At 42.4% G+C, this 12,945-nt stretch overlaps 1 protein-coding gene across 1 annotated transcript in view; it reads left to right on the top strand.

Moving 5' to 3' along the window:
* The first annotated feature begins 2,758 nt into the window (after nt 1-2,758).
* LOC111264300 (uncharacterized) overlaps nt 2,759-12,945 on the top strand; it is a 41,478-nt gene continuing 31,291 nt past the window's right edge. The window contains exon 1 of the mRNA XM_086970027.1: nt 2,759-5,779. The gene's annotated coding sequence lies outside the window, so the exon portion shown is untranslated. The remainder of the gene's footprint in view (nt 5,780-12,945) is intronic.

Here is a 12,945-nt window from a genome sequence, read left to right as displayed (position 1 = left end):
GAGCTATGGGCGTTCGAAGTTGCCTTCTACCGTACGTTCGGAACCGGCGAGTTACTTACAATACACTTTGCGGGTATTGCTGATTGTCGAAGACGAAGGGTTATACAATATAACATATAATGTATCTGTTTTTAATACTGTGAATAATAGATCATTTCGCCAGCGGTAGTGTTAATGGTAACGCTATTCGATGAATGAAAGCCAATTGTTCAGGCTGATGAAGGTGGAAGCATCCGGTAGTCAAAGGATCGAGAACTGTAATTAGCCTTGTAGATCTCCCATAACCATTTACTAATATAATTTACCAGATAATTCAAAGGGTTAACTCGAAGCAGTTCCGCAATCTCTTGTGACCGGCAGTTGGAAATAGGTTTGATAATAAATTGGTACGTACTACATGCAACAATCATGTATTGAGATTTCCTTGATAAAAAAAAACATTCGATTAGTTATTTTAGCGTCAGTTTTATATGCCATCATGTGCATTTCGTATAGCTGACTGTTATTAAATGTGACGATAGTTCCCCGAAACTTGGCCACTTCTAAAAAGACGACCATACCATATAGAAACCGATTTATGACGTTAACGCATCTACTCTTTATTACGGCGTCGCTTCTGCCAGCAAGTGTATCGAAGGGGTCCGCCTATGTTACGCCAACACAGAAGCTTGTTGCTAGGCGTCGCTGAAAAACGTATAGTCCCGTGTCCAGCCCTTTAGAGTGCTGGGAAAATGAACTAAAATGTCACACTAATTCGTATCCAAACCAACATACCATAGATTTAGCCAGAGTCGAGCTAGACAACTTTTAGCAGCTATGATCTCTTATATGATACGGAATACATACGTGCGAGACTTGTATTCCTTAATCCTCTGAGAGGCCGAAATAGAATAGTAATTGTAGTAATCCTAGAGTTTTTCTCGTTATTTTCAGTGAGAAACTGTCGTTCACAACGATCCAATAGCGCTTAACCTGACAACAACTCGAGACTGAATCAATGCTAACTGTGGATTGACCGAGGTCTGTGTCCGAGTCGTTGGCAGGGTTTGTCGATTACTAGTCAACGTCAAACAGGCCAAAAACAAGAACCGATTCTATTGTCAGATGGACACCAGCAGTAGTAATAACATACCAGTACATTATCTTGAATCGCTTATCGCAACGCAAGAAAGAAATGCGTGACTGATATTTCATCAATGTAAATTGTTCTAACATAGGAAGGCTATTATTTTCGTCTTTCAATAACTTATTTTACCCTATTTTAAATAATTCTGGTTATTACAATGGTGGTTAACTAGTTTTGCTACAGTTAACATAGTGCGGAATTGAATTTAATAAGGACACGCTTATTTAGGCAAAAAAAAAAAGTGAAAATATTGCCCCCAGAGCAGTTTGCACGTTTTTTTTTTTGCCTTGACACCATAAACACACAGAACAATTAAAAGCAACTATATCGATTCAAGCATTTACGTATATGGGTAAGAACAAAATTTTGTTTGTAGCAAAGTGTCTTTGACGCGACCTTTGTCATCTGCATGACTTTATCATGCCTTGTAATAAAACCATCTTACCACGCCACGTATCTCATCTCATCTCAGGAACTTCTAAGATCAGTAGATGAGCGATGCCTGCGAGCGAGGACGCTTTTGTTCTTAAGAAAGATTCACGACGTTCAACGGAACTACACCGTAGCGTGATTGACCACCTGTCGGGCGATCTGCCCGCCGCTGTAAATGGACTAGACAAATTTAGTAGCCGACGCTTGCTGACACAACATATGGCCTCTATTAGTGTCTCAACAGGAACCAGTTGGCGAATTTATAACGGACGTCAGGTTTTTTCGTGATGCATTTAGGTTGTGGTACCGCAGATACTTTGCTCTTTTCTCCGGCTTTGATTTATTTCGTTGCTGCACGTGAAGAACAGACTCTATTTAGTCTTTCTACTCTATTACTGACTGTTATCCTTATGTGCCAAACTTGTTAAATTTCAGTAGATTCAATGAGTTTCGGCTGTCGCGTAGAGATTGAATCTATTTTTTCTATCATATTTACTAGAAAAAAAAAAATTACACCTGTCTTATTTGTAGCTGAAGTCGAACTCTAGTCATCTAGTCATCAACCCCTCTATGAAAATCTATTCAGACAACAGAGCATGTCTTTTTTGGTAAAGCCAAAAAATGCAGGCCTGTTGAAGGCTGTTCGCGTATTTTCACCGACTAAATCAATAACCTATGTAGAATGTCACTTTAGCATAAGAAAGGCACATTAAGAGATTTCATTGCTAAAACCAGACCTTATCGAGCGTTCCACGACAAATTTAGACAGGTTTGGCCTGCTTTCCTGTTGAAACAATCGTCGCTACAATGAGGCCTGCATGGAATACGTTGTCTAATTTAGGTCGACCTGGCTCATGTGCCGAGAGCACACTAATAAATAGTTCGTTTATGCTGAAATTCGTCTATAATTGAGATTCCTGTATTATTTTCCTAAGCAGATCAGAACTTTTTTCTTGTTATGCTATTCGACAGTCACAAATCGTCAGATTGGATAAACGTGGGGAATGGGTATATAAGTACAATTAAAGGCTAATTCATTTTTCTGTGAAAAATCAGTTTCAGCAGAAAAGTGTGGATCAATTTTGCTTTTATGTAACCGCGCAGAACCTATGAAAATTTCGCTACTTAGGATTTCCTATGAACTCAGTAGTTGTGCAATTACGTGGAAAACCTCAGCGCAGGCAAATTGGCGTTTAAAGGCTTTTTAGAATAGAGACTGTATCTGCATACTGTTCACTTGGTAGTGGAACACGAATAGGTTTTTTTTTTTGTTAATTCAAGCCTTTATACAAGCTCGATACACCAGCTTCAGATCTTGTCCAAAAAACATGAATTTATGCCTGATTTTATTTCTAAGACGAGAAAAACAATATACGAGCTTGTTACTCCTTTATATTCGTTTTATAGAAAATCGAAGGTCATAGTCTCGTCCTGAAGTCATGAAGGACATGCATGCCTAAAGCATAACGAAGATGTGGGTCCTACCGTGTTGGAATTTCTAATGATTACTAATAAGCATCGCTGTTCGAAGAAGAAAACCTAGCTCGCATAGCCTATTTAGAGTTCACATAGACAATTTACGACATTCACTGTTTAGCCTTTATGTGTAGTTAATAATAAAAAAAAAAAAAAAACAAATAATGCGGGAAATAGGCAATTAACTTTTAAATAAAGTTGGACCTGTTTGGGTAACGTAACGTGTTTCCGTCGCAGACTGGCTAAAATCGATAAGGTATCGACTACGTCGAAAACGTTAATAAAAGTGTATCATTAAGTACCCATTCAAATTGGTACTGTTTTAAGTCGCATTGATCGACGAAGGGCTAACGCTTCTTCTAGTCCCGATATTGATAATACCGTACTCTTACTCATTTGTTTATGAGCTTTTCGTACATCGAAATTAGCAAATAATTGCACTTAGAGACAAAATTGGATCACACTGAATATAATGTTTGTTGGATCATAAAGTTCACCAAATAATATTTAATAATAAACTCTATAAAGATTAAAATCTTATTTGCAAACTGGGCGTGCTCCGTCAAAAGACGTCTCGAAAACACTTATCATTAATTGGGCAAGTGGTTTTATGTTCGCAGAACGATAATGATGCCCAAACACCAGTCCCATGCTATTAACTTCACTACATGTCGGGGTTTAAAAGAATTATTTAATAACGTCTCTAGAAATGATTTCACAATGACCAACTAGTGCTACATAGCGACTGGAATAAGTATAAGATATCAGTTTCGACGACAGTTGCTGAATATCACTTTTAGTTGATTCGATAGTAGTTCGGTCCCTATTAAAACACTGATATTATTAACCAATCCCAATTTAACTGCTTCAAACTTTATACCATTTTTTGCAGAAGTTTTGTTTCTGCGTGTACTTTATAGAGGTCCACTCGAATCCGTAAGAGGGCGCCATCTGCTCCACTGTCTCGCAACATCGTAGTGGAAGCTTCTCGTTTCCCGCCACAAAACGTTTCCTTCCTAGAAATTCCATATCTCTCCCATCTGTTAGCTGGCTCCCTCTCGCGCATCCCCGCACCGCAAAATGATCATCATGCAATTCTTTCCGCCGTTCTTCCTACGACGTTGTCAGCCATACACAACACTTTTCGGTTGTTCCTGCTTCTCTCGGAACAGTAATCGTCGCAAACAGTCTCCACGGTTCACATCTCCTCCAGACCCTGGACTATCGCGATGTGTCCGCCAGAGCGCGCCTCCATCGCCTGAACTCGTGCTGCAGCAGTCCAGCATCGGAGTCGGCCGGAGCGAAGCTCATCATCGCCGCGCTGTCAGAATAGAGAACCGAAACTACCTTCGATCCCCAGCTGCCCATTCGGGATAGCAGCCTCGCACTGATCCAACGGCGACTCCTGCACTAGCAGCCCCCCTTTCCCGACTCTTTCTTCCTTTTCGATTGCTGAGTTTTGTGTCCCATCGTCGTCAGTCTTTTCTTCGTTTTCCTTTCCATGGCTTCCCTTTCCCTCTGTGCATAACAACGGAAACATGGATCTCTTTGTCGTATATACACACAGACCCACGAGCTTCGTAGAAGGCTCTTTGGCCAGGGGAGAGAGACGAATTTGGAGCACACGACGACGGCGATGAGTGCGACGAGGACGGCCAGTTCCACTGCTGTTGCCATACCACAACTGTATGTGTTGTGGGGCCAGAGTATAGTGAGTGAATGAGTGAATCAATGAGTGAGGAAGCAGCAAGGAGTCTCTCGCTTGCAGCGGCTGTCAAGTAGAGACCGGAGAACCTGCCGCGATGGGCTCGCGTTCTTTCATTGGTCTGTGTTTGTTCTTTATTCTTGCTCCGAATACCGGATCAAGGGAAGTAGACAGAACAACGATAACTGCTACTATTTCCCGCGTCGAACGCAGAACGTGCAGTAATACACGAGTGTATCTGTTGATTCGTAACTTTACGTGCTAACTTGATTAGAACAAAGCGAGCAATTTGTAGCGGCGGAAAGCGCGTTTCCTTCTGTGGAAGAAAAGACTAACGCCAGTTAGAGTACAGTGAATGGTCTATAGTGATCGGTTGTTCAAACCGGTATCCAGTGGAACGGAGCGAAGCTACAGATCGTGAACCACTAAGTATATTGCACATGGCGTAGGAAGGACGGGCCTGCTTGACCGAAACGTTTCTTTTGTCCTTCAGTTGACAGTTCGTGTCGAAGACGGCGCACACGCTTACATTGCAAAGCCCAAAGACTGACGCGAGACAAATCGTTCATCGAAAATTGATCGAGGCATTTCGAGCGAAGGGCTTGAACGCCATGCATTGACTGTGTATGTGTATTGTGAGCTGCGAACATTTGTCACGGTGTCATGCAACGGATACTCGAACGCGAGGATGTACGATCAGCTAAAAGGTGCCGAGGTGCACGATAGCATGCAAGTGTCGTCGTAACAAAGTACGCAGATGTCTATCCTGACAAAATCCGACCGAAAACAGCACGTCGTTTTACTTCTATTTACATGCGAGATATTTTGCCAGTGAAAGATTATTCACTTACAATACGACACAAATGATTGTTTACCACACTGGCCAATAAGATCAGTGAACGCTAAACATCGGAGGAGAACATTACCGTGGAGCCTCTTTATCTATCGTAGGTTCATCTGTCTTCGCAGTGCGCATGAGAGTCGAGCTAGGGCCGATAGGCGATGCATTACGGAGAAGAGGCGAAACATCAGCGAATCAGGTGCAGCGTTATAGAGCTCCATACAGCGAAACAGCCATATAAGATTTTAGGTTGATTAAAGAAAGATAGCTTCACTAAAAACTATAAGCAAGTACAAGGTTTAGAATAATTTGGCGTTTTGTGCATATAAACACGGGTATGGAAATGCAGTGCTCTATAATATTTCCATAACTATTGCTCTAACTGCATGTGTGAGAAATATTAAAGTAAATGTCGTCATTATTATAAGTAATATATTTTTGCCACTTGACGCAATGAAGGTACTGGGTAGTAACTGAAGAGTAACATCAATTTACATGACAGTATCCCAACTAAGAGCCTCCATGGTAATTATTTTAATCCTAACTGATGCCATAAGTAAATCGGCTAGTAGGCATAAACAACGCTCGGGGAGAACAGACGCATTTAAACAAAACAAAATGAAATTTTTTTTTTTTTTTTTTATTTCAATACAACTCGCTGCTCGAACACAAAGGGATTACACAATTGTATAGAATCTTTGCCGTTTCCCATCTGTCAGTTCGTAGGGACTTAAAGAGGAAGATCGTGCACGAAGTGCGTGTCTTCCCTTCCATGTGGCTAATTCTCTCTATAGATATATATAATCTAGCATTTCTAGTAAAACACTGGTCTTCGCTATAAAGATAAATTACCTGTATCGCTTAAGGGCATCTTCAGGCCAGCGCCGCACCCAGGATCCTTTATAGAATAATAGGCGGATTTTGTTCTTGATTATTCCAGGGCACAGAAAATAGTTCGAGGGCCGTTAATTATCGAACCGAGAGGAGAGGCTTGAAGAATCTTTTATCATAAGAACTTTGGTTTACGAACGCCTACAGGTGTGTTTTTTTAAAAACTACTTGTCCTTCTTTTTTAGAGTTGAGCCTGTAACGAAGGTTTAAAGCCTAAATAATTCTTCCGTGAGGTCAGAAAAAAAAGACTACTTTGCAGCAGACGTTTGCTTGACTTGCTTAACTAAATAAATACATTCATAAGACTCCACCTTTAACTCATATGCTTTTTTCTTTATATGATTTGCTTGCACTATCACTTTATTGCACGCATCTTTAACCCTATATGTGTTGTAGCCAGCCATGTTGGAATCGCACTATAGCTAACGTTCATTTGCAAACTTTCCAGCACTCTTAAGTTACGTTGATCATCACCTTGTCTTTAAAAGCATATCATATCCTCGATATTACTCTGTACGCAGCTACCCAGAGCCTATTACTCTGTTTAAAACTATTCAAATCCTGACGCCACCGAGCTTGCCCTACCTTCTTTGCGGCCTCTGCCACTGCCCACTTTGCCACGATGGCTTGACACTCAAATCGTCCTACAACAGACCTCTAGTCCGCATCCGTTAAAGCACATTGAACGTATTATGAGGAGTATTTATCGAAAAACAAATACTTCTACTTTACTTCTTCCTTTACTCGGAGCGTGAAATAGGTAAATGCTTACACGATTCTCTGCATAACTCCGTTATTCAAAGTCAGAGAGAGCATGGTTAAAACAAGTAATAGTCGAGGTGATTTCAATGCTGAAAGGCTGTTTTTGGCCTTCTGCAGTCCCTGAGAAAAAAAAAATAGGTGGAACAAGAAAATAATTAATCTCGTCTCCTTACAACACCACCAGCGTGGGACAGAGCGTACCGACGAAGTTGCCACGTACTACTGCATGGCACCCTGCGACATCGTCTTTGTAGCACGGGGTACCCTGCATGTTTCATACGCACTCGCTCGGATGAAACTCTATCGGTTTCGCCCCTGTTGCCCTACGGGCTTATTGAGGTATCGTGAAACCTTATCCCTGACTCGGCACTGCTGATAACGGATATTTGAAACTTTTTTTCTTTGCCCCTGGACAAATCAGAACGAACGGATGAGAAAGGACGGCATTGGCGACGCTGATGACCGTGGGAATGATAAAGACAGTCTGAGACGAGAGAAACATAGAAAAGATTAATGGGAAAAGGGCGAAAGACAGGCACTCTGCTTTGGAACAGACCTTGGTAATTAGGTAATTGTAACGACGATAACAGTAATAATAACAATAATAATAATATGAAGCTAAACACACACTATAGTGAGCCAGGCTTGTTTGGCCAGAGGAGCTGAGCAACTACCGCTAGCCTAAGGACTGCGAGCTAAAGTTATATCAATCTATACACGTTGCTGTTAGATGGTAAAAATTTCAGCGTGCTTCTGCGGACGACAGATCCTATGTGGTACCATACGGCGTCACAGTCATACAGTCTCAAATAGTACAGACGTTACCCTAGCGTTTCTGTTAACAGTCACTCATTTATTCCAGCCCATACCAATCGCGTCACGTTCAGTGAGGTCAATATCGACTATAACAACAGAAACACTCGATCGGCGGTACATTTTTCTCCATAAGCAGATCCTAATCGCGCTGCTCAGCTGGCTCCACTTGATGATATCCGCTTCCACAGAGTGGTTGCGCGTGTTACCCATTCTATTATATATAGATTGAATTATTTATGATCTCGTGGCAATGGCACCAGCGCGCAACGAGCTGCACAGATGGCAGGTTCTACGTAGCGGCCACGTTCCGCGCGGCCTTTACCACTGCTTTCGAAGGCCGCATATGACGCGCAGTACTCGTGTGACGGTCGATAGAGTTGATTCAAAAGGGGTTCGGACGGATGATTACGCGTCGGCATGCGACTTCGGACAGCAGAGCTTGCTGCTGGACATTGCGGCAATTATTGGTATAATACGAAGCTTTGCAAAACGAAGAAAAATAGGCGACCGTGATGGCATATGTTGACAATGAGAAAGCAGGCCGGTAAGGCGGACCCACACCGTGATACGGCAGCTGAACGTGCTGTTATAGAGTAATCCACGGAAATCTGTGCTGGAAAATAATGGAGAGCTAACGTGTTTCGAGCGTCATGATAAATAGGTTCAGATGATATACGCCTACGCAAAACTGACACGAGCTCTGTTCGAGAAAGCATCTTGTATCTCGGCTAGGTTGATTTAAAGGTAGTGTTAAAAGTGTGGGTAGTCCGCGTGCGGATTTATCTGTTATCCAAGGCAATGGAAGTAAAGAATGTACTATGCGCTTGAGACAGTAAAGAAAGTAGAAACGTCATTGAAAAACAGTAGCCACATAGACTTAAACCATGAAAACCGACCAACATGTATTTTAAAATACCGTGTATTATTTACTTACTAATAATAAGTAGATCCGTAACCTAAACACTAGGGACCCTTGTAGATTCAATGAGAACTTTCTGTCTGATCTCGGTACTCGATTTAACCGATGAAAGTTAATTGAAGACAATTCGAGCTGTATCACGACAACGTGAAGCTAAGATAACCGGAACTTACGCATCTTTGAATCATGAATTGTAGGGGCATCTTAGATTAGTATCAACAAACGTTAGGCATAAAGACCTTAAAATGGTTACGAATTTCGGTTGTACTTGTCGCGGAAAGCCAAACATTTGGACAAGGATCACTTGAAGAAAACACTTGGATGTTTCTTATACTACATAGGAGTTTTTTTTCGTTGTTGCTGTATTTGAGAGAAGAACGACGTAAAACTATCGACAAGTTAATTGTAAGTTTGTTTGAACGAACTCAAACTTGATTGAAACTCGTGTCTCTATACGATAACGCAACAGTCATTGTCATTGGCATTAGCGCTTCTTGTTCATTCAGTCGATCAGCAAAAAATGCCGAATTAGGAGTAACGATGTTATAGATGGTACAAGGTCATCAACATGGAGGAGTTCGAACTCTGGACTTTCTCTGGAAAAGGTTTCTCTAAGTTTAGGACCTCTGGTAGACAGTCTGGCCTGAATTGTTCTAAAAAAATCGATTTTTAACAGTAGCGGCTAGTTGTATGGCCTATCAGTCCAAGTAGGATTTCAAAACGTCACTGTAAATGGAAGACGTGTGCCATTATTTCGCGTAAAAACAAGGAAACATTTTAGCGTTAAATCGCAATGAAAAACAGCTATCTGATTAGGAATAACTAAGTGAAGTATATCACGCTCCAGTACAGACAGACTATGCGTCTATTCACGTCTCGCCAATTCTAAGCAGAAGCCAGCAATAGCAACCAGCTGATAAACAAGGACAGTTTGCGTTTTTTTTTTTACTTTTATCATTACGTAATATATAACTTACCTCTCGATCACGATCAATTTACGAGCTACATGATTAGATTAACATCGTCTCTATTTTCGAGCTGAAACCGTCCATGTCTGAGAATATTTCCCATCAAACTCCGACTCCGAATCCACCGGTAGATTTTAATACTTTAAATAAGCTCTAGCATAACTCCATTCCATAGCACGAGACTATACTGGGAGCGCGTTTAGTCCATTTAATTGTCCTCCGAAAAACCCCCTACCTGAAATTTACTTGTGTTAGGGCCACACATTATTTCAGGTAGAAAATATTGTACTTGAAATAATATGTGGCCCCAACGATAATCATACGGTGCTGTTTTTTGAGTTCATTGGCAACGTCTATTGTACAATAGCTAGGCCATGTTTGCCAAAAGTTCAGTCCATCGCAACGATCAGCTTTCGTCAACTAAGCCTTAAGATCGAAGTAGCTCAAGCTACAACTCCTCAAGGAGTTGTGGTTCTCCTGTGATCACCTATTGTCACGTATAACAGTTTCAAATATTCATTTTAAATACTGTTGATTCCATGGAAGTGTCAGCATCTAACGTCAAATCTGCTTCATCTTACATACGCGCCTAGCTATGCACAATACTTGCTTAGTAACAAAACAGTCAAATACCCGTACTTCCACCGAGGATTTCCATATGCTAATCACCAGAGCTTCATCATGTCAGTTATTATTGTGCCTACAATTACGACCTGCATACGGTTACGAACCGCCTTTGCCTGTTCACTGCTGTACCTCGGTGCCTCAGCTCTGTACCCCAGATCACAAATTGAAACAGACACACATCTTTTTAAACATGTCATGTGTTGCCTCGGCCCGCTCCGTTTCTGGACCAAGTGTTTGCTCCGTTACCTACCCAATTATTTCGTCCAGGTCCTCCAGGTCCTGCAACATCGAAACCTCAAGTCTTTTCGCTGTTCTTCAAGTCATGCATTGTTAGGCAACCTCCTAAACAGTGAGACAAAAGGGAAAGTAAATGTATTTCTCGTTACCACTAACGCTACATGGCTATTGCTACACATACAGACATCCCATTGGCAGAGGCGGGCGCCGTTTCCGATCTTACAGCCAACTGAAATACGGACAAAGCGACAGATCGACAGAGACATGTCTGAGTCTCGAACACCTCGTTTTTCTCCTCTGAAACAAGCCCTCTTCATGAGCAATGCTCTGCTCTGCTCTGTTTTCTATTCTATGACACGGTAAGCTGCTATTTGCAACAGGAGATGATGGCGTCGGAAAGCGGCGACCAACGGACGAGTCAGTTGTTGTACGAACTGGAGGGCTGGGGCGATAGCGCTTGCCGCGCCCCGGCAGTAAAGGCCGACGGGGATCGCCCTGATAGAGCCACCCGGCCATAGCCACGAGGCGCCTGTCCATCAGCCTCTCTGTGTGTGCCCAAGTGCTTAGTCGCAAATTTGAGAACGCTGGGCCACGACTCCCAAACATCGAGTGGGGGTGGTATAATAATCGGAGTCGTCGCTGGAGGTTGCCATCGGCGAGGGATAGTTTCGGTGGTGGGTAGCTCGAGCGACCCCCTGCGTCGCCGATTCGCGCTTTCGGAACACAGAGAGCGCAGTGAGTCAGCGAAGGAACAGCGGCGAGTCGCTTAGGATCGCGATCGTGCCATTCGTAGGCCATGGGGTGATGGGCTGCACTATGATGGCACCAAGCAGGTCCGCAAGAAAGCTATCGAAAGAGAAAGGCAGAGGAAAAAACCTGTGCTTTCTGGACAAAACTGCTTTGTACCTTGTTTCCTGTCAATGCGTTGGCAGTTTGTGAGTCTCTGAGTCTGGACAGGAATTGTCGTTTGCTAATGCGGAAATGTTGGACGAGAAGATAGGTATCAGCCGAAAGCAGGTAATTCAGCTCTGCAGGCCCAGCATCTTTTCTTGTCTCACCGCTTTTCGATGGGCTCTATCTAGAAACATTATAATACGCCAGATCAAATGAAAGGGAAATAAGGGGCTATCACATAAGTCGTCGTCTCTCCTTGTCCTCAGCTGAGACGCTCACAAACAGACAAACTATAGGAGCTGCTATGGGGTACAGGCATACAGGCAAACAACGATACGCGCCACTGTCCTAACCCTGAATGGATGAAGTTGAGCGAGGCACGCGCTGTAACAACCATGGATGTACAATTAAATAGAAGGGTACGTCATAGAGTAAGCGCTGCATAAGAGAACCATGCACACGGGACAATCAGCGAGATCCTTGGGCAACGCGATATTAATGTAGATATGGAGCCGCATTTAGAAGATGGCAAATCATAGTTGGTGGGAGACTGTTGGTTCACTATGAAAGTTGTCTGTGTGTAAGTAAAGATAATGCATGGTCGTTGCCATATCATATGGAGATATGTACATAAATGTACATGTTTGCCTATACCCAAGAGAGAATGTCTACTCTGTGCGTTTGTATATTGCTAATTCCAAACGACTAGGCCCGGCTGAGAGGGGTCGCTTTGAGCAAGCACAGTTAATATGACAAATATTGGCTAGCTCAGTCTGGCCTGCTTATCTGTGCCGCAACGGCTGTTGGTTGATAAAGTGCGAGCGAGATAAAAGATTATGTATGACATGTTCGGTCGATTGTCATAACAAAATGTGCAGAGTTGAATTTAGATCTGATTTTTGGCTGGAGCAATAGTTCTGTGGAAGATTACTACGTGCACTGAAGACACGCATGCTTATACGGTGGATCAATATTGTTTATGACTTCAATGCGTAACATTTCCCGAACAGATTCGAGTGAAGATGTCTGTAAATCTTACTTTCGCCGGCTGCATAATATATACCTTGTAAATGCACTATACGTGGTTCAAAAGCTACTGCGGGCACACTTAGAAATATCAGCTCTATCCTTTCCGAAACCGTATTCATAGCAAAAAAAAACACGAATCTTTCACCAGCGAGATGAACGGGGTCGATCTGCAGTCGAATTTTCTAGAATACAACACGATGAACTTCGATCAAACTTCCCTAT

This window comes from Varroa jacobsoni, unplaced genomic scaffold, assembly GCF_002532875.2.
Source record: "Varroa jacobsoni isolate VJ856 unplaced genomic scaffold, vjacob_1.0 scaffold_844, whole genome shotgun sequence".
Classification (NCBI taxonomy): Eukaryota; Metazoa; Arthropoda; class Arachnida; order Mesostigmata; family Varroidae; genus Varroa; species Varroa jacobsoni.
The sequence above is the reverse complement of the archived record's forward strand: the minus strand, read 5'-3'. Positions and strand labels throughout refer to the sequence as shown.